The following is a 22,261-nucleotide window of genomic DNA, read 5'->3' as shown; positions in this document are numbered from 1 at the left end:
TTTGGATTCACATAATTCATGTTGTTATATCACTAAAATTGAATACACACAATGTTCTGACTTTCAAAATCAAAGTTTATCTTTATCTAAGCAATTAGATGATAAAATCACCGTAAATAAAAAACTAATGGTTAAGATAAATAAGTTATTGCGTGAATTGTTCGCTGATCAAATAATGTTTGAAACTAAGTGCACAACTATCATTTCTAAGAATGAACAACTAAAGTCCAAAAATATTAATTTGGAAAAGGTCGTTTTTTGATTGGGTTCTAAAAATTTGAATATTGTCTTTTCCAATCAATGATTTGCAAAAGCTAAAACTGGACTTGGTTATTCATACGCATGAAAACATAAAATGTTTTAACCTTCATTTGTAAAAAGAAATACCGTGAATTGCTTTTCACCCATATCTGATGTTCCTTCTACTATCTGTTCTTTTTGTGGTAGAATGGGTCATATATCTATAAATTTTCGCATGCAATACATAATTAAAATAGTTAAGTAAATTTAGGTACCAAAAGTATAATTTCTAACCAACATGGAGCTATGTGGATACTTAGATCACACTTATTTACTTTTCTATAGGGCTACAAGGAGACGAAATTGAGGCAACACATCAGAGTTGCTCAAAGGAGTTCTAAATCAATAATCTGATCATTGGTCTAAAAGAAAATAAGGAGATACATATCTGATTTGATTTTTTTTAATATCTCCTTATATGGTTCAGGTTTTATCTTAGGTATCTTTTTTATACCTAGTCATACATATTTTTTTAAAAAAATCCCTCTTCTTTATTTTTTTTCTTTTCTTAAAATAAAAAAAAACTTTTTGGGGGTAACCATAGATGGTCCAACCCTGACCGTCAATATTTAACCATTGATTGATAAAGTAAAAGGGGCACACAGTTTTTATTTTTCATTATTATTTACCTCTTTTACAAATTTCTCTCTCAAAAACTTTTGATTTATCCAATCAATTCGAGTTTTTGCTATGATCTCTTGCTTTTGAAGAGTTTATCATCAGATTTGTGAGATGTAATATTTGTTTGAATCATCATCAAGGTATTTTTTAAACCCTAATCTCTTTGTTTGATCAAGTTTTAGGGGTTTTACTTATTTATGTCATAAATCTTGATGTATAAGGATGATATGAGTTGGAATTAGAGTTTAGAACAAGTCTGGTTAATAATTATATGTAGTTTCATGTACTTTAAGGGAAAACTCGCTGGTTTCTATTCTTGGACCATTGATGGTTGAGGAACACCATCGACAGTGTGTAAACCATTGATTGTTGTTAGTCATCCATCGATGGTCAGAAGGCTGAAACTGTAGTTTTGACCCTTTTTCATATTTTCTTCAGTTCTTTTTTATTCTAACCCATAAATTTTTGTGTTCTTTATACTAAATCATGTGTATTTACTTTTGTGGACCATGGCTTCGTATAAGAGATCTTGTGGAGGACAACTATCTGTAAGAGAGATTCAGAGCGCTATGAGAAGCTCTTTATCATTTATGAGCGTGGAGTTGATACCTATAATTTATAAGAGTATTCCAATCATGTGGGACTCAAATGATGAAGAAGGGGATTACAGTCATGAGCGAGGTTTATATGAACTATGTTCGCTAGCACAGATCTAATGGTGCGGTCATCAAAGTTTGAGGGAAAACCATTAAGATCCCTTTGATTAGTGCTAGTGAACATAATTGTGTGGTTCTAAGGGGATGAAAGATTGACCTCTCTAAAGGGATCTTAACAGTCTCTCTAAGAGGTTCGAGGGAGAGGAGTTGCTCCTAACATGTGGACTCAAATGATGAAGAAGGTCCTCAATCTTTCATCCCCTTTAGAGAGACTGTTAAGATCCCTTTGATTAGTCTACTGATGTTGTATTCGGTTCTAAGGGCTACAACCACATGACAAAGTTTCTTTGTTGGAAGACTCTCTCTAAGGTATTCAACTTAGGATATCTGAGGTCTGCCTATATTCTCCTCAACCTCTTCTTAAAATTTGATATATACACTAGTGCAGCTTACACTACTTTGAGAGTTTAGGATGTTATTATCTTCTACTAGATAAGGAGTTGATGGTGGGGTAAATAATGTAAAGTTGCAAGTGCATAAAGATCGAGTTATACTATGGTACAAATATCAAGCCTACGAGGAAGGTGTGTGTTTAGAAATTCTAAATTTGGCTTTAGAAAAATATGGATAAAAATGAGTGAGATAAAAGTGTAGAGATGTAGAGATGAATTTGCTGCAAAAAAGGGGAAAAAGAGAGAAGGAGGAAAAAGGAAAAAAAGAACTAAAAGGGGTGGGGGGGGGATGAAAATAAGAAAAGAGTAGCAATTAGGAAAAAGTGAAAAATCAATTAAATAAAATTAAGAAGAGGGAATCAAGAGGGAGAAAAATCAAATCGAGAAATATTAAGATAAATAAGTAGGGCAGTTAGGAATATAGAATTGAACCCACTAATTAATTTCAATTAGGTTTTATGAACTACTCCCTTTTATCATATTTTAGATTTAGTAAACATAGATTTTCAAACCACTTAAAGAAATCATAATCTACCAAATTATCATCCAAGAAAAAATTGTATTCATGAAAATAACAAACAACTTGATAATAATCCAAAAAATAGATAAGCATAACATATCCAACTGTTCAAGATAAGCATAGACTATCATTTTTTACAAATTATTTTTCTAGTTATTTATCCTAAACATGATTATTTTAAGCACAAAGAGGACAATCCATAAATTATAAAAGAAATTAAACTAAAGATATTAGATACTTATTTTATAAAATAAAATAAGAAAATAAAATCTACACTAATGAGCACAAAAGAACAATAAATAAAGCTAAATTACAAACAAAAAAATAGAAAATAACTTCAAAATGAGAAAAAATAAAAAATAAAAAAAAATCTACTCTACAAGTATGAAGGAAATCTACACTACAAAGCAATAATTTAAAGTAAAATAAGAACTAACTACAAATAAAGAAATTTAAAAAACTCTACAAAGCATTAAAAGGACAATAGAAAATCTAAACTACAAAACAATAAAAGAGTAAGAAAGTAAATATATCCTACAAAGCATGAAATAAGTCTATAAAATAATAAATCTTATCTATCAAATATAAAATAAAATAAGAAAATAAAATCCTAAAATAAGAAAATAAAAACTTACATTGTAAGGGCTTAGCCTTTTGAAGGTGGCAAATCTTTATCTTTATCGTCAAAGAACAAGAAAAGAAAATGTAAAAGAAGAATTTATTTTATTGTTAATAAAAGTTTATATTTTTTGAAAGGTCTTCTTGATTAAGAGTAACCCTCCTCTCCAAATAGAGTTTATAAAATTTTTCACTCCCAAACCCTCACTCTCTAACCTATATATAGCCTACTATAAAAAACAAGAGCCTTTGGATTATTCTTGAGTTATAAGAAAATTAAAATTAACCATTGATTGAATTCTATTATAGTCTAAGCGATATGCTACTCAATAGGCTCATCGATGTGCTCATCGAATAGTTTGTAACAAAATTTAAATAAACTTTATTAACTTTGTTGACTCCGTCTTCATGGGCTTTTGGACTTCTTGGCTCAATTTTGGGCTTCAATAAAAGGTTGATATTTGAGAGAATTTGGTTCTTTTGGGCTTTTATTCGTTAATTCTTCATTACTTGTAAATTAAGATAAAAACTCATTATTAGTCAATATATTTATTCAAATAAAATAGATAATCAGGATATAAAAGTGTAATAAAATATGATGTTCATGAGTGGTCAGTTTTTGATCCAACACATGTTATTTTTATATGGATGTTTATGGTTGTGCTACCGCTAGGGAGGTTATTAAGAAGAGGTCGAAGCAGAAGAGTCCATGGATTTATCCCTTCTTTATTACACAGATCTATCAGGATCAAAGGATTCCTTCTCGTGTCTAATTAGTTTTATAAGAGGAGAGTTGCATTATTAAATGAAGCAGTGAGGAAGAGTATAGCTGCAAAGAAGGGGAGTTTACTGCTGGGCAATCATTAGGATCCCAGCCTGTTGCTATAGAGATCACCCGTTCCTCTGATGCTGGTGCTCCTCAGTGGACTTTGTAGTCTCTAGGATAGAGTATAGCATAGATGAGAATAGAGATTACTTCGCAATACACTTACTGCAAATGCATTGTTGCAGTATATCATAGGAGTTCTTCATCGCTCAGACTCATCTCTTGGTAGGCCGCCAATATGGAGATTATTTCACTAGAGCAGATCCTTCTACTGGAGATCATGATGAGGTGATGCGTCCAGATAATGATGATGATTGAGAGATTAGGTTATGATTGATGTAAGTTGATTTCTTCTTTTTCTTTTTATTTTTTTATTCAGGATATGTATAGATTCTTTGGTGATGCCTCAGATACTTGATGTGTACTAACTTTTTATCTGCTCTTTAGAAGTTAGATGATTTACATAGTTCCTAATCTTTTGCATGGTCATCTTACCAATTGTCTGTACATAATTTTTTGCTTGATTCTTGAATTTTCTTAAGTTTTTCTTGATTTTTCTTTCCATTTACGTTGTTTTTAGATTTTTTTCTTTTCCATTTTTTCATACATCCATTTTTTATCTTTCTTTTTTTTGTTTTCTTTTGAAACATTGAAATTTTTTTGGACATGTCTACGTATATGCTTTTATGAGATCAATTAAGATAATATTATCTTTTAATATATATGCTTGATTATATCACACGGGTTCACATGTAGTTTTCACACACACACACACACACATATATGTATATGTATATACGTGTGTGTGTATATATATATATATATATATATATATATTATTTATGTCAGTTATCAAACAGGGAAATTTAGTACGGATTTTTAGTGTGTAAGGGTTCCTCAATCTTCTTTGATGGTTGGCTATAGAGCAGAGGATTCAGTCTTACACACAAACAACATGTGAGAAGATCAAAGTTGGAATCTCCAGTGGTTCCTCTAATGGTCAAGTCAATAATGAGTTTGAGTGGAGGAAAAAAGTATGACTATATTGTGTTTATTTGTAAAAGATTACTTGCCTCCCTGTGGTAGATGGTTTACCTATTTAGCAGATTTAATAGGGTATTGGCCAAGTCCAAGCAAGCTACTTACTCATCAGATACTTTATATGTGTTGGTGTGAGTCACCTATGTGATTAATGTGATGGTGACAATGCATCATAATGCTGACAGCGTGTGATGATTCATTTGTTGGCCTTCTTGTTTTGATGATGTTTAACAAATAATTTACCACTAATGTTGTTTGTCTAGTATTTGTGTTTTCTTATTTATTGTAGACAAACAACGTTGTTGGAGGATGGATGGAATAGAGCTTCAACGATCATATCCAAAGGAGGTTGGCGGAATATCGGTGAAGCCTTGCAATTCAAAGTTAAAGATCAAGTTCAAGCTTCATCCGCGAGATTACCAAGTAGAGCTTATTGAAGACCAATCAAGCTTGGGTAATTTAGTTTAGGATTTATATTATGTGTGTTAGATACTCTAAGCTCAATATCATATACACACACGTATTTGGTTTCTAAGCTCAAATATTGTATTCTCAGTTTATAGACTTAACAATCATCATATACATATTTTATCAAGTCTATATAATCATTGTGCAAAGTTTCAAAACATTATTTATGTCAAAACATCAAACTTCATGTATATTACTTTTCTCATGTTTTGAACACTTTTGCAAAATAATGAGATTTCACAATTGGGAAATGCAAATTGGAAAATTCTTTTTGTAACATGTTCAAAATATCATTTGCAAACATTTCTCAAAGTTTCATCAAGTTTGGAATTGATTTGTTATGTTTAAAGGAATTTACAAATTCACGTTTTCGTTCGTGCACATGTCCGTGCATGTTTTACAAAACAGATGATTTTTTATAAATGGGAAGTGATATTCAAGAAATTCTTTCTTTGACATGTTTATATACATGTTTAGAAACTTTTTTCAAAATTTTACTATTTTTGGAGTTGATTTACTATGCCCAATTGATTTTACAAAATCATGTATGTCAGCAGTTTTTCAGAAACTGTAAATCTGTGTTCAAACATTTATTTCTCTCAACTGGGAAACGATTTTTCAGAAATTCTTTCTCTGACATGTTATTCTACATGTCTAGAACATTCCCACAAAATTTCATAATTTTTGGAGTTCATTTACTATTTTAAATTGATTTTACAAAACAGCTGCACACTGCTACAGTAACTCCGGTCGACCGTACCGGTCGACCGGAAATGTCTTTGGACGTTACTCAGCTTTGCAGATAGCTCACGGTCGACCGTACCGGTCGACCGAAGTTACTGTAGCAACCGACCGTTGCTACAGTAATGGCTAGTTCTGTTTTTTGTTTATTTTAATGTTTTGGGGGTGTTTTTCTTGGTTTTTGGACTTGTTTCATGAGCCTATATATACCCCATGCCCTCATACTTCTAAGAGAACTTAAGAAATATTTTAAACAAGTTTAAAGAGTTTTAAACAAGGGTTTAAGTTTGTTTAGAAGCTTTTAAGCAATTGGGTGTTTGAGTTTGAGAATTCAATTCCACAAGAGCTTGAGGAGATCATCTATTAGAGTTTGAGCAATCAACTATTCTCCCTCCATCTCTTGTCATCTATTGAGAAGTTTTCTAAACTCAATCTAGCTTTATATTTCATATTGTTTGATTATCATTTTATTAAGCTAGTATTCATATTGAGTTTAGTTAATTTTATTTTCTCTATGTTTATACACACAACCATTTGAGCTTATTGTATTTACATTCATAGTATAATTGGGTTGTGGGATTGTGTAACTTAGAGAGTGAGCTTATAATTCGTTCTCATTCATTGTAGAGAACAAACACTTTGTATTGAGCCTAATTGTGAGGATTCACTTGTAATACACTTGTACACCGAGAGAAGTGTGTGGTGAGAGACGGGGTCGAATCCAAGAGGAGTGGCGTCGGTTGACGTGCCTAGGGAGAGGTTGTAACCGAGCACTTGAGGAGGAGGACACGGGCTAGGACCAACACTTAGTGTGTGAGGTGTGATTGCATAGTGATTGTATTGTGAGGTGTAAACGTTGTTCGGGTGAACGTAGAAAACCCGGTTGTGATAGTGGAGATCTCCTCGAGGTGAGGAGCGGAGACGTAGGTCGTGGGGACCGAACTCCGTAATCATATTGTTTGTTTGTGATTGCATTGGCGCACTTAATTTTATGTTCTTATCTTATATCGCCTTTGTATATTGCTTGTTGATTATATTGCCCACTATCTAGTTTAGATTGTTTACCCTTGAGTTTATATATCATTGCACATACATTGCATATACCTCTTTGTTAGGATATATCTTGTTGTTCATATTACTTATCCTAGCTCATATACATTGTTGTATTTCATACTTGCTAGGATAACTTATTAATTAATTTTAATTGGCATTAAATCGGATTAGATTAGCATAAGACCCTAATCACCCCCCCTCTAGGGTCTAACAATTGGTATCAGAGCTTGGTGCTCTTTGATTTAAGGTCTAACCACCTTGAGTTAAAGATCCAAGTTATCTTATTTGTGCTAATCTAGTTATGATTACATTAGTCTTGCTTGCATATTTTCACATATATATCATGAATATGAATATATTTCGTTTAGGCTATGAATCAAATATTGCTCCTAAATTCATCAATTTTTCCTATGCACAATGGGCTTCTAGATTTAAACTATTTGTTGAATCTAGAAATATCGACTTATGGGAAGTTATTGATTGTGCTTATATTGTGCCCACTTTGAAGATATCCAAGTGGAGCAATCATGATAAGAAAATGTTTTCAATGAACAAGCTTTTGTTAGAATATTTGCTTAATGCCTTTGACTCATCATTTTCTAACAAATTTGTTCATTTTGATAGTGCTTACAATTTATGGAAATTCATAGAAGCACATCAAGGCAACTTGGAGGAAATCCGACGTAGTTTGGAGGATTGTTCTTCAAGTGAGTGTGGAGCATCATCATGCACACGGCCACTAGGCGATAGCCCTAGTGTGGTAAGCGATTCGGAATCCGATAGTGATATATCCATCAATGAACTCGCTTGTGCATATGATAGATTATCTCATGCCTATACAAAATTGCAAAACAATTTTATTGATCTTAAAAGCAAGCATATTAGTTTAAAATCCGATCATGAGTCGCTAGCTTCCAAACTTGATATTGTTGTTAAAGAGAATGCTATTTTAAAAGAAAACAATGAGTTATTAAGTTTGGAAAATAATAACATGTCTTCATCTATTGCTAGCTTAACTCATGCTAATAATAATGCCATGATAGAAGTAGAAACTATTAGAAATAAGTTTAATTCTTTTAGAAATGATCATGTTTCATCTACTTCTATTTCCAATGCTTGTATGCATAATGATGAATTGAATCTTGTGAAAAACCGAATATCATCTTTAGATTCAACCCTTAAAACATGCATTGTAGATAATAAGAAACTTATGGACTTGGGTGCAAAGTCTAGTACTACAACTTCTAAACCCGTACACTTTGCACACTTGTATAGTAAAACTTATAAATGCTCCATTTGTGGTCGAATTTTTAATTTTCTTTTTCTTGGTTTTGAAAAATGCATTTTAAATTTTTATGAAAACAATTCTTTTTATTGGCTAAATTCTTTTGTTTTCATGATCATTGGTTTTGCTTTAATGAGAGGTTTGCATTTATATAACCCTCCGGGTTTATTGGTGTTTATTCCCAAATCATGTTTACCGGATGCTAGAATGATTATATGGGTTAGAACAAGCTTAAGAGCTTGATATATTGTTGCCTCTCTTGAAATTCTTTTGTCAAAGATTTTGTTTTGATTTGTTTCTTTGAATTCATTATACTTCACTTATATGATGATATTTATGTGTTTGTGCTTATGGATCATCTATTCGTGCCTTATAATGTATTCTATATGTGATTTGATCAAGTTTTACAAAAGAAATTTTTTTTTGGATCAAACATTGTTTTTTAAACTTAAATCTTGATTTATGATTTTATTAATTACTTTGTTTTCATTTGAAAACTTTTTGCATGATTCTCATGTTCTATCTTTGATTTCATAAATCTATTTTTTATACTATGTTTTTATAATTGTGTAATGAGACACTTCTTTCATAAATGATATATCTATGTGTCCTCATTATTCTCTTGTATGTGAGTAATATTTAGCATAATTTTCATCTATACTTGCTCACATGTTTGCCTTGCACTTCATTTCATATATTCTATATAGCATTTTTTGATAGGGGGAGCAATCCCTATATCTTTCTATGTGTTATACTCACCCATGCATATTGTTAGGGGGAGCTTTCGCTCTCTTATTCCTTTTGTCCCCTTTTTGATGTTGTCAAAGGGGGAGAAATATTGTGAGTATATAATTTTCCTTGTTTATATGCATGTGTATTATCTTGTATATGTTCATTTCCTTCATGCATATATTCCTTTTTGTAAATTGTTTGTCATCATCAAAAAGGGGGAGATTGTTGGCCTTCTTGTTTTGATGATGTTTAACCGTATCATCATCGAAGAATCTGTCCATGAAGATGTTGGCTTTCTTGTTTTGATGATGTTTAACAAACAATTTACATCTAATATTGTTTGTCTAGTATTTGTGTTTTATATTTATTCTAGGCAAACAATATGTTGGAGGATGGATGGAATAGAGCTTCAACGATTATATCCAAAGGAGGTTGGCGGAATGTCGGTGAAGCCTTGCAATTCAAAGTTAAAGATCAAGTTCAAGCTTCATCCGCGAGATTACCAAGTAGAGCTTATTGAAGACCAATCAAGCTTGGGTAATTTAGTTTAGGATTTATATTATGTGTGTTAGATACTCTAAGCTCAATATAATATACACACACGTATTTGGTTTCTATGTATATATATAGTTATATATATATATACATGCATGGTTTTAGGTTTTCATGTTTTGGACATACTTGCAAAATACATGAGTTTTCACAAATGGAAATTCAATTTGAGAATTCTTTTTCTAACATGTTTTTTTTCATTGTTTATAAACATTTCGTAAAGTTTCATCAAGTTTGGAATTGATTTGTTATGTTTAATGGAATTTACAAAATCATGTTTTTCGTTCGTGCATGTTCGTGCATGTTTTACAAAATAGATGAGTTTTCATAAATGGGAAGTGATATTCAAGAAATTATTTCTTTGACATGTTTATATACATGTTTAGAAACTTCCCTCAAAATTTTACTATTTTTAGAGTTGATTTACTGTGCCTAATTGATTTTACAAAATCGTATATGTTAACAGTTTTTCAGAAACTGTAAATTTGTGTTCAAATATTTATTTCTCTCAACTGGGAAAATATTTTACAGAAATTATTTCTCTGACATGTTATTCTACATATCTAGAACATTCCCACAAAATTTTATAATTTTTGGAGTTCATTTACTATTTTAAATTGATTTTACAAAACAGCTGTGCACTGCTACAGTAACTCCGGTCGACCGGACCGGTCGACCGGAAATGTCTCTGGACGTTTCTCAGCTTTGCATATGCCTCTCGGCCGACCGTACCGGTCGACCGAAGCACTGTAGCAGCCGACCGTTGCTACAGTAACAACTAGTTCTGTTTTTTTTTTATTTTAATGTTTTGGGGGTGTTTTTCTTGGTTTTTGGACTTGTTTCATGAGCCTATATATACCCCATGCCCTCATACTTCTAAGAGAACTTAAGAAATATTTTAAACAAGTTTAAAGAGTTTTAAACAAGGGTTTAAGTTTGTTTAGAAGCTTTTAAGCAATTGGGTGTTTGAGTTTGAGAATTCAATTCCACAAGAGCTTGAGGAGATCATCTATTAGAGTTTGAGCAATCAACTATTCTCCCTCCATCTCTTGTCATCTATTGAGAAGTTTTCTAAACTCAATCTAGCTTTATATTTCATATTGTTTGATTATCATTTTATTAAGCTAGTATTCATATTGAGTTTAGTTGATTTTATTTTCTCTATGTTTATACACACAACCATTTGAGCTTATTGTATTTACATTCATAGTATAATTTAGGGTTGTGGGTTTGTGACATTGAGAGTGAGCTTAATTGAGTTCTCATCTTGTTTAGAGAACAATCAGTTGATTTATATTGTGCCTAATTGTGAGGATTCACTTGTAATACACTTGTACACCGAGAGAAGTGTGTGGTGAGAGACGGGGTCGAATCCAAGAGGAGTGGCGTCGGTTGACGTGCCTAGGGAGAGGTTGTAACCGAGCACTTGAGGAGGAGGACACGGGCTAGGACCAACACTTAGTGTGTGAGGTGTGATTGCATAGTGATTGTATTGTGAGGTGTAAACGTTGTTCGGGTGAACGTAGAAAACCCGGTTGTGATAGTGGAGATCTCCTCGAGGTGAGGAGCGGAGACGTAGGTCGTGGGGACCGAACTCCGTAATCATATTGTTTGTTTGTGATTGCATTGGCGCACTTAATTTTATGTTCTTATCTTATATCGCCTTTGTATATTGCTTGTTGATTATATTGCCCACTATCTTGTTTATGTTTATATCACCCTTAGTTTCATATCCTTGCATATAACTCATAATATACCTCATTGCTAGGATATATCCCTTGTTCATATTACTTATCCTAGCTTACATATCTTGTTGTATTTCATACTTGCTAGGATAACTTGTTAATTAGTTTTAATTGGCATTTAATCGGATTAGATTAGCATAAGACCCTAATCACCCCCCCTCTAGGGTCTAACATCATTAAGACCTTTGGAGCTGGAGTAATGATGATTTTGATCGTGCATTTGTAGGCGTCAAAAATTACTTATAAAGCCCCAAACTCATCTCAAGATGAAGAGAAGACGAAGAACGTTATCATCTAAGTCAGAGATGATTATCCTATGCAAAAGGAAGCAATGAAGAACGCGAAACAATAGCCAAAATGGACTAGAATTATCTCACAGTTACCGAGACAATATAGATTATCTCGCATAACCGAGACAATATACACTGTCTCGCATAGCCAAGACAGTATAGATCGTCTTGGAAATGCGAGACAATAAGAGTTGTCCTGCCAACTGTAGGATAGTTCCTCGTGTTTTCTGATGATTTTGTGACTTTTTGTGGGGACCATGTGACTCCATAACTGCTCTGGAACATCCATAAACACGAAAATGCCGTGACAAATTGAAAATCTGCCTATAATCCCCAAAAATTACGACATTTAATAGAGCGTGTGGTGGTTAGAAAACTGTTTGGATCAACTCCTTCATCTAAGACAGTAAACACTGTCTCGGAAATAGGAATTGTCGGTTACGAGTTGTTTCAACTTCTTATCTTGAGTTACAGCTTCCAAAGGGCTATAAATACTCCTTTAGCACACTTGTATACGCAGGAAGGAGATCTAAGGGTAGAGACTTGGCATTTTGGCAAACTTTGGAGAGAATCTTGCACCGTTTTCAAGGAATCCTCAAAGCCTTTGGTGTTTCCTTGAGATCTAAGCTTTGACTTGATCTTGAGAAGAGTGTTTATCTTACCTCGCTAAGATATTCACTTCAGTTTTTGTTTCCACGTTGAAACATCAACATCAAGCCTTCTTCACGATCAACTTAGATTGCTGAATCGGTGATCCACGGATCAAAGCGTCCCCAGCATAGGTAAAGATCCCATGTAAGCAGAGACTAATAAATAGTTTCTGTATGTATTTCTAGAGAGCATCCTTAATCTTGTTTTGTTGTAAAGAGAAGTTTTACAAATCACAAAGCTCACTCTTTTATTTTCATTGTAACGATAAACGATTGTAATAGAAGCTATAATGAAATTTGTTCCCAATGCAAACATGTTGGCAACCACAGTGGGAGCCAACAGTCTTGGCATCGAGACTGTCGTGTCGTAGATGATCATCATCTCGGTTGATTCAACGACCGAGTACGAGTTTGACCAATTAAAGTTCGAGGAATATCTCTCTTCATCGTCATCAAAGTCCTCTCCCCACAAGTACATGAGGATCTCATCTTCGAAGAAGGTTTCAACACCAATGAAGGCTCAGTGTGACTCTCTCCTGACAGTTGTTGACGCTTCCCCTCGTAACATTATCCCGGTAACCAACAAAGCAGGAAGCTCTGCTCGCAACGACTCCTCCCCAGTTAAGGAGTTATTCAACCAAAGTTTGCCAACTCTGACAAAGAGGGCTCGTTAGAGACAATACTAATGCCTGGCTCGTCAGTTCGCAAAGGTCTTAGAATCGGTAGATGGAGTACGCTATCATGCAGACTTGGAGTCAAGAAAGTGTCAAGCAACGAAATTACTTCAGCAGTGTGTCACTAATGTTTCCTCCAAGCCATCAACTGAGGAATGTGTTCTTATCAAAAGGACTTGTTCGACAAATAAGGAACACATCCAGAAGCACTACATATGTGTCACACACGCTCGTGCTCTTGTACGAAGGGTGTAAGAATCAAAGAAGAAAGAGATGGCTGAAAAACCACCAAAATCCCGCAAAGTTTGGATTCCGAAGTCCGAACTTATGCGAAATCAAAGTCCGAAGATAGCATAAACTATCCCCTTTGGCCGAGATAGTCTACACTATCTCACCCAAAGGACCTTTGTCTGAGACAGTTCATGCCGTCTCATCTAAAGTTCCTTCATCCGAGAAACCCGCAACTGTCTCGTCGAAAGTTCCTTCATCTAAGACACTCCCAGCTATCTCGCCCAAAGGGAATCCTCCACGACCACTTCTTTTCCTCCGTCGACATCTGTTCTAAGCCCGTCTTCCATGGTTACTTCCCCCATGCCTCTAGTGAAGCCTTGGGTCAGTCCTGACCTCTCAAAGTTTAAAATCATGGTTATAGATCGCCTTGGTCCTTTGCACGAAGATCGAGGCAAAGCACCAGTGAAAGAGCGTTTAGGCCCAGCGATCAAAACCCATGTAGCTTCTCAGACTGGGGGTCGTGCACAGACTCCTATCAAGCTAGCTATTGCTCAAAGGTGTCCCACCACCTCCAAATAAACCAAAACACCTCGATGTACTTGTTCGTGTGCCATACAGAAAAGGAGCAATGATGCCTCTATTTCTAGGAGCTCGTATTAAAACCCAAGAGCCTGTTAAGACTCCACGCCTATAAGGGGGTGGTTCTTAATGTGCGACTCTTGATGTGACCTTGGATCATTTAAAGACGACAACAAATTGTCCCAAGAATGTTAACAAGGTTAAACATATCCGAAAGAAGACGTGTCCATCAAAAGACAATGTTATACTTAGGGAATCACTCCAACAAAGGATGGGGTGCTACGGTCATCATGCCAATGAGATGTACCATCAGATTGGAGGTGTGAAAAAACCCAAAAAAGGAATATTCGAGAAACAAGCTCTCATTGTCCATGTGAGAGGCTTATCAAAGCAGTTCTTTTAGAGTGCAATTGCTCCAAGAAAAAATCCATTCCACGAAGAGTCTCGGTGTTTCAAAGACTCTCCACTGAAGCGCCAAAGCCCAAAACAAGACATTTCCGGAAGAAAAGACACGCCTTCCAAGATGATGAGCTCCCTAAAGCTACCATCAACATAGTTGACAAAGGAAAATCTAAGCTACATTCAACTGACTTTGATCCTGACTTTACCCCAGTTGGAAAAGTCGATCCAAGAATCTCCCAACAGATGTCTCGACTCCAATTAAGAGCCATTCAACATAGAGATTACAAAAGGATGCATGAAGGAACATCTTCAGAGGATGAACTTTCAGACTCTTGCTCCATAATCGCTTCTGATGACACCATGCCAAGTATGGGGCAAGCGAGAGAAGCGTTCACCATCACTCCTGATGTTATGGTCCAAATGCTTTAGGAAGTTCTGGCTAAACAAAGAGAAGAGATCAGATCTGAAATGAGGACAAAGATAGAACTGACCATGCAACAATTAAGAGAGTTTTAGGCTCAAAGACCTCAGCCACCTGAGTCAAGTCGTCATAATACCACACATGTTAAAATCAATGCAGATGGCAGCAACTCAGATGTGGACGAGACCATCATTGCAGACACTCCCCCAACAACAATAACGCTAGGGGTGGTCTAGTTGAGCCTCCTTAATGACACCCGAAGAAATAAGAGGGCAGGGACAAGAAGATAATGAAAGAGTTGGAGAATAAGGTCAATGCCTTAATGTCTGCTCAAGAGGAAAAGAAGACCGACATACCGTGTCCATACCCGAAGGAGTGGGAGATAATTCCGTACCCGTCGAAGTTTAATTTGATTAACTTCATGCCGTTTGACGGGAGATGTTCGCCAACCCAGCACCTAATCTACTTCAAATTCCATTTGGGTATGATCTTTGGGAATGAACCCTTGATGATTCAGTTATTCGTGGGTACCTTCCGTGGGGTTGCCTTTGATTGGTATCGACGTCTCAAGCCAGAGAGCACTAATTGCTGGGATGATAAGGAGAACATATTCCTCATCAACTTCTTCGGTGACAATACTGAAGTGTCAATCGGAACTCTTCTAGATGAGAAGCAAAAAGATGGAGAGTCAGTTGACAAATTCATCAAACATTTCTAGAACAAGACTGCCATAATAAGCTCTCTCTCGATGTGTTAGAAGCCATAGGAGTTGTGCCATCCAAGACCTAGAAGAAGTTGAAAATACACGGAGAACAAGCCAAGCGTTTTCTCCAACGAAAGAAGATTGAAAAAGGCCAACCAACGGTGGATTCTTCGAAACCTAATTTTACTTCTCGTGGTAAAGGAAAGGCACCTGAGACTGTTGTTGATGCTCATCAAACATCATAATAGCAATCTCAGAGGCAACCATAGACGCCTGATCCAAGATTTCATGGAGAGTACACATTCAAAGATGATGAAGTTCCGGCCATCTTCAAGCACCTTCTTGATAACAATAAAATCAAGCTGTCGCCTACTACAAATCAGGAGGAAGCTAACAAGACTTCAGATTCAAAGTACTGTGCATATCACAGGAGGGTCCAACATCCCACCAAGACTTGTTTTGTGCTTAAAGAGAGCATTCAAGCCTTGGTTGATGCCAACATGATAATAGTGAATCCTCCGATGGGTATACGAGGATAAATTGCTCCCCAAACCTTCGACTGGTATATGAGGTTAAACTGCTTCCTACATCTGATTGGTATACGAGGTTAAACTACTTTCGACACTCCGATGAGTATACGAGTATAAACTACTTCTCTTTGCTCAAATGTCTTAAGAGCTTAAACTGTGTGCTTCTCAATGGACTTAGTTTTGCCAAAGAGCTGTGGGTGGAATACTCGAAGGAGAATACAAAGGACTTAGTTTTTCCAAAGAGCTGGGGGTGGAATACTCGAAGGAGAATACAAAGTCAGGAATCAAGACCTATTTTCATATCAATGATATCGGTAATGCCCACTAATGAGAAGCTCCTGGAGAATACTACATATGGTATTCTTAAGGATAGCCCAAAATTAACTGATTATTCAAGATGAAAACTAACCATCTGAATAATTCAAATGATTAAAACTCTCCTATTATGGTTATTTAATCATTATCAAAATGATAAAACCCTCCCACTATGACTCATTGAGCACTTTTTCATTGGGATGGAAATTTGACAATCCCATTTGATTGATCACGTCCTCCACTTCAAAATCCCTTACTAATCAATCAATTGACCGTGTGTCCACAAAATCAAATGCATACATCCTCCCGCTGTGTCCAGGCATGTAACACTCCTATTGTTGAAGTACTGACCCCTTTGTGTTAGGTTTTTATAAGAAAATACCATCAAGAACTTGACACCAAAACTCCCACTTTGTCCTTGTTTTCAAGGAAACCATGGTAGTCAGAATCATGCCCATCGTTTCTACTACCTTCACTCCCACTTGGTCAATATAGGCAATAAAAATTTCTTTTATCTCTGTACAACAACTTGGAACAAGCAAAAGAGCTTAATGGTCCATCTCTGGAATGGCAAGCTGACTTCCCGAGAGTCCACTCGACTTAGACCAATTCCCCGAAGAGTCCGGTCCCCCAGATGACTCAAATAGCCGACTCCCTGAAGGGTCCATCCCCCCAAATGACTCGAAGGACCTAGACCCCTTCGTCGACTCCTAGTGGCCGAGACCCCCTTGTCGACTCGAAGGGCTAAGACCTCCTCGTTGATTTCAAGTGGCTGAGACCACCTCGTCGACTCTAAGGGCCGAGACCCCCTCATCGACTCGACTCGTAGGGTAGTGTCAGTCCGCACTTCAAAGACCAAGTGGTGGAGACCCCCTAGTCGACTCGACTAAAAGGGTGGTGTCAGTCCACACTTCGAAGACCAAGGGTTGAGATCTCCTCATCGACTCAAAGTGGCGGAGACCACCTCTCCTCGTTGATTTCAAGTGGCTGAGACCACCTCGTCGACTCTAAGGGCCGAGACCCCCTCATCGACTCGACTCGTAGGGTAGTGTCAGTCCGCACTTCAAAGACCAAGTGGTGGAGACCCCCTAGTCGACTCGACTAAAAGGGTGGTGTCAGTCCACACTTCGAAGACCAAGGGTTGAGATCTCCTCATCGACTCAAAGTGGCGGAGACCACCTCATAGACTCGAAGGACCAAGACCCCCTCGTCGACTCCCAACGGCCGAGACCCCCTCATCGACTCGAAGGGCGGTGTCAGTCAACACCTCGAAGACCAAGTTATCAAGACCCCCTAGTTGACTCATCAAGTCCAGGTTTCCGAGGCCTTCTAGTCAACTTGCTAAGACCACGAGATGATACCCCTTCGTGTCGACTTGAAGGGTAGTATCAGTCTCCCCCCTGAAGTCAACTTGCCAACATAAGTTGAACTCACCTATTTTATGAGCTCGCCCGCTTGAGCTAAAGCTCACCTGTAGGCTCGAGCTCACCTTAGATGTGAGCTTGCCTAAAGGCCAAGCTCGCTGACAGCCCCAAGCTCATCATCACGCTTGTCAACTACCCACTTGGGGTATGTGAATAGTCACATCAATGGTCATATCCCACATTTTAAGGGGGAAAGCATGTCACTCCTCACCTAGGCATGGCCATCACGAGATTGGCCAAAACTCTCCTACTCTACAAGTAGCAATTGATGGCTACAAGAATAGGGAAGCTGACAGGACCCCCTAGGTGGTCATATCCTACAGCTAGGGCGGCTAGCAGGATCCCCCTAGTTGTCAAATCCTACAAATCAAGTGATGCTCATACCATCCCTTGCCTATTTAAAGCCACATTGGACCAATGTTCAGGGGGTTGATTGCCTGCTTGGTTTTGGCTGGCTAATCATCCAACTTTTGATGGTTGAACCTTGGCTCATTAGCTAAAGGCTCCCTTGTTGAAGGAGACTCGTCTGAATTCTCAGACTTGAGACTCACATGCTCTTTGTAGACTCTTGCATGGTATCCCTTTACAGACTCGTCTGAGCTATTAGATTTGAGCCTCTTAGGCACTCTGCAAGCTCTTGCATAGTAGCTCTCTCCAAGTAGTTAGCCCACAAGCACAAGCTCTTGTTTGGCCTCGGGTAGACTTGAACCTAATCACACCGGAGTTTCTACTAAGTACGGAATCTCCAACCGTGATGTCGATCGTATCATCCAAGGGAAGCAAACTCGACACAAGCATCAAGGGAGGCATTCTATCGCTACCGAAGAACCCACATTAAACAAGAAGGGCCATTCCCTTCTCCTCTGTTGTAAAACATTGATTATTAGTTTATAATAATCCAATCTTATAAACACAAACGACCCCTCATTGGGAAGTCAATTATTTACACCAACAGAAGATGGCGACCATAGTGGTAGAATCCGTTCATTTAGATGAATTGGTGGTGGCGCAGTTCGACGAAGTTGCTGTAGGAGTCCCTTGTGATCAAGTTTGAGGAGTACTTATCTTCATCCTCCTCTGGCGACAATGCATCTCCCAAGTGAAGGAAATCGTGCTATGTCTACATGCATAATACACAGCGGAAGACATGTATGTACAAAAATACTAAGCATGTAGAGAGCATGAAATATTCATATGGATCGTCTAATTAAATCTAACATGATCCTTATTATTAAGTGAGCATACAAGAGTTAGAAAGTCATACTTTCGTAGCGTTATTCGATGGAAGATCGAATAACCCCTAGCTCTTGCTCCTTGTAGTAGAAAATCTCCTTGTAGTGGATCTCCAAGTCTTCAAGTGAGCTTGATAAAATGAGAGTCTTCTTAAGACACAAGGCAAGATATCCACCCCGGGGTTCTTAAAATCCTACTACTTCCTCTTGCTCAAAGATTGCTAAAGATTAGTAAGAGGAGAGCTCTCTTTTATTCTCTTATGGAGAAAAACACTTAGCTAATTTTTCATTAACCTTCCATAAGAAAAAGAGCTCATATTTATAGAGTGAAATGTGTTCATGATATGAATGACTCATCCTATGAGTCATGCAATGAATCATCAAAAATTAATGATTAATCAAGTGAGTCATGCAATGAATCATCTTATGAATCATTACATTTCAAAACCATGTGCTAATAAACCATGTGCTCAAACCATACCACTAAGTGACTCATCTCATGACTCATTATACATGGTATGTGTATTTCATAAATGAGAATACCAAATTATTATCACTAATACAGTATTTCATAAATACGGTATATAGTATTATTCCAATCTTTAACTAATTAGTCACTATATGACCAAATAAATCAAGAGTTGACCAAAAGTCAACTGTTGACCAAAAAGTCAACTAGTTGACTAAAAGTTAACTTTATGGGAAAAATACTGGAATTCATTTCCTAAGCACATAGCATTCCGATTTTACCGATATACATAACCGTTTATGTGTATCCGGAAGAAATCATATATGCGTATCAATCATACGCATCACTCCATAAATTGTGTTTCATAGGATTCAAGTACGCGCTTGGTGTGACTCTAGGGCCCAACTTAAAAAACTCGGTAGTGGATCATATCCATAAGTACAACAGAGGTGCTAGCTACACATGAAGACCACCCGGGTATAAGTTGTGATAAAGGTCTGCAAGATGCTTATCCAATTTTATCAGGACCACTCAATGATAATACCGTACAGTCCGGTCTCTTCGTCAAACCATGTCAAACTATTGAGCCTAGGGTATGGCAAACTGTCAAACCCTAATAGCTTGATTAGTGTTTATTGATATTAAACTCATAACCTATAAGATCAAACTGACACTCAGTTTATCTTATTCACCTTGGCCAAGGATTTCCAGGCTATAGTTATATCAAACAATCTTATGACATCAACCCCTATACTGGGAGAGACGAATCCCTTCTTGGCATCTCAATATCTACTTATGTCTCGGGATGTACCCAACAAGAACCGTTATGCACAATTCAATAAGAACTGTGGTTAGGTAAAAGTCTAAATACATCTTTACTGACATATAAGATATTGCACTCATGCCTCAGGTCAAGAGACTACTATGTACTATATCACTTGAGAACTTCTATTTGACAGTTAAGTATATTACCAACTAGATGTTCTCGGCGAGTCGTTCAGTCAACTCATTCACTAATGAGTCACCTGTATACTGTATCTTGATGTCTCACATCAATGATCTAAGAGATTGATCATCTCCTTCAAAAGGAGAAATAAAGCATACACTAGTCTAAACCAAAGTGATGATGTCCTATCTCAACACTTCATCAACTAGGAACATTTTAGAATATACGTTACCGACTAATCAGATCTCTTCATTACGATCACTATCCGAAATGTCTGATAGTCTAGTATTTATTCTAAGGACATTATCTGTATATTTAGAACATCAGATAAATCTGACCAAAATAGCATACTATCATTTTGAACAAGGATGTTATATACATATAGGTCCTGTTACAATATACAATAATTGCCTGCAGGGCACCTATATCTAACAAACTCCCACTTGCACTAAGGCCAATTATAGTATCTAATACCCAATAGCTCAACAAGTTTCTCAAATTGTGAACGAGCAATTGCCTTTGTGAATGGATCTGCTATATTATCTTTTGTGTCTACTCTTTCAATCTTGATCTCCCGGCGATCAACTATCTCCCTGATCAAGTGATACTTCCTCAGAATGTGTCTGGACTTATGGTGAGATCGGGGTTCCTTTGTTAGAGCTATTGCAGCATTATTATCACAGTATAAAGGTACTGGATCTTTAATGGTGGGAACAACTTCCAGCTCTAAAAGGAACTTCCTCATCCAGACAGCTTCTTTAGCTGCATCATTAGCTGCAATGTATTCAGCTTCCATAGTCGAGTCTGCTACTGTATCCTGCTTGGAACTTTTCCAGCTGACAGCTCCTCTATTGAGGGTGAAAACATATCCTGATACAGACTTACTATCATCGATATCGCTCTGAAAGCTTGAGTCGGAAAAAGCCTCCATTCGGAGGTCACTTTTACCGTATATCAAAAATAACTCTTTAGTCCTTTTAAGGTACTTAAGTATATTCTTGACCGCTTTCCAGTGCTCTTCTCCATGATCAGATTGGTATCTACTTACCAAACTGAGTGAATAAGCGATATCTGGTCTAGTACATAACATGGCATACATGATCGATCCTACTGCCGAGGCATAAGGAATTAGACTCATGCGTTTCCTCTCTTCATCAGTCCGGGGAGACATCTTTTTAGAGAGGGAGATTCCAGGAGATGCAGGTACAAAACCTTTCTTGGAATTTTCCATGCTAAACCGTTTTAGCACTTTGCCAATGTATCTAGATTGCGATAATCCTAACATCCTTTTAGATCTATCTCTATAGATCTGAATACCCAGTATACAGGATGCTTCACCTAAATCTTTCATGGAAAATCTTTTTGATAGCCAAATTTTAACCGCTTGTAATGACGGTATGTCATTACCGATTAAGAGTATATCGTCTACATATAAAATAAGAAACGATATAATACTCCCAATTATCCTTTTATACACACATGGTTCATCTGGATTTTTGATGAAACCAAACTCTTTGATAGCATCATCAAAACAGATGTTCCATCTCCGTGATGCTTGCTTCAGTCCATAAATAGATTTAAGCAATCTACATGCTTTTCCACTGCTCCCACTAACTACAAAACCCTCTGGTTGCGTCATATATATGCACTCTTCTAAATCACCATTTAGAAATGCAGTTTTAACGTCCATTTGCCAGATCTCATAGTCATAGTGAGCAGCTATAGCAAGTAGGATCCGAATAGACTTGAGCATAGCCACTGGAGAAAAAGTTTCATCGTAGTCCA

This window comes from Asparagus officinalis, chromosome 6, assembly GCF_001876935.1.
Source record: "Asparagus officinalis chromosome 6, Aspof.V1, whole genome shotgun sequence".
Taxonomy (NCBI): domain Eukaryota; kingdom Viridiplantae; phylum Streptophyta; class Magnoliopsida; order Asparagales; family Asparagaceae; genus Asparagus; species Asparagus officinalis.
This window is presented reverse-complemented; position numbering follows the sequence as displayed.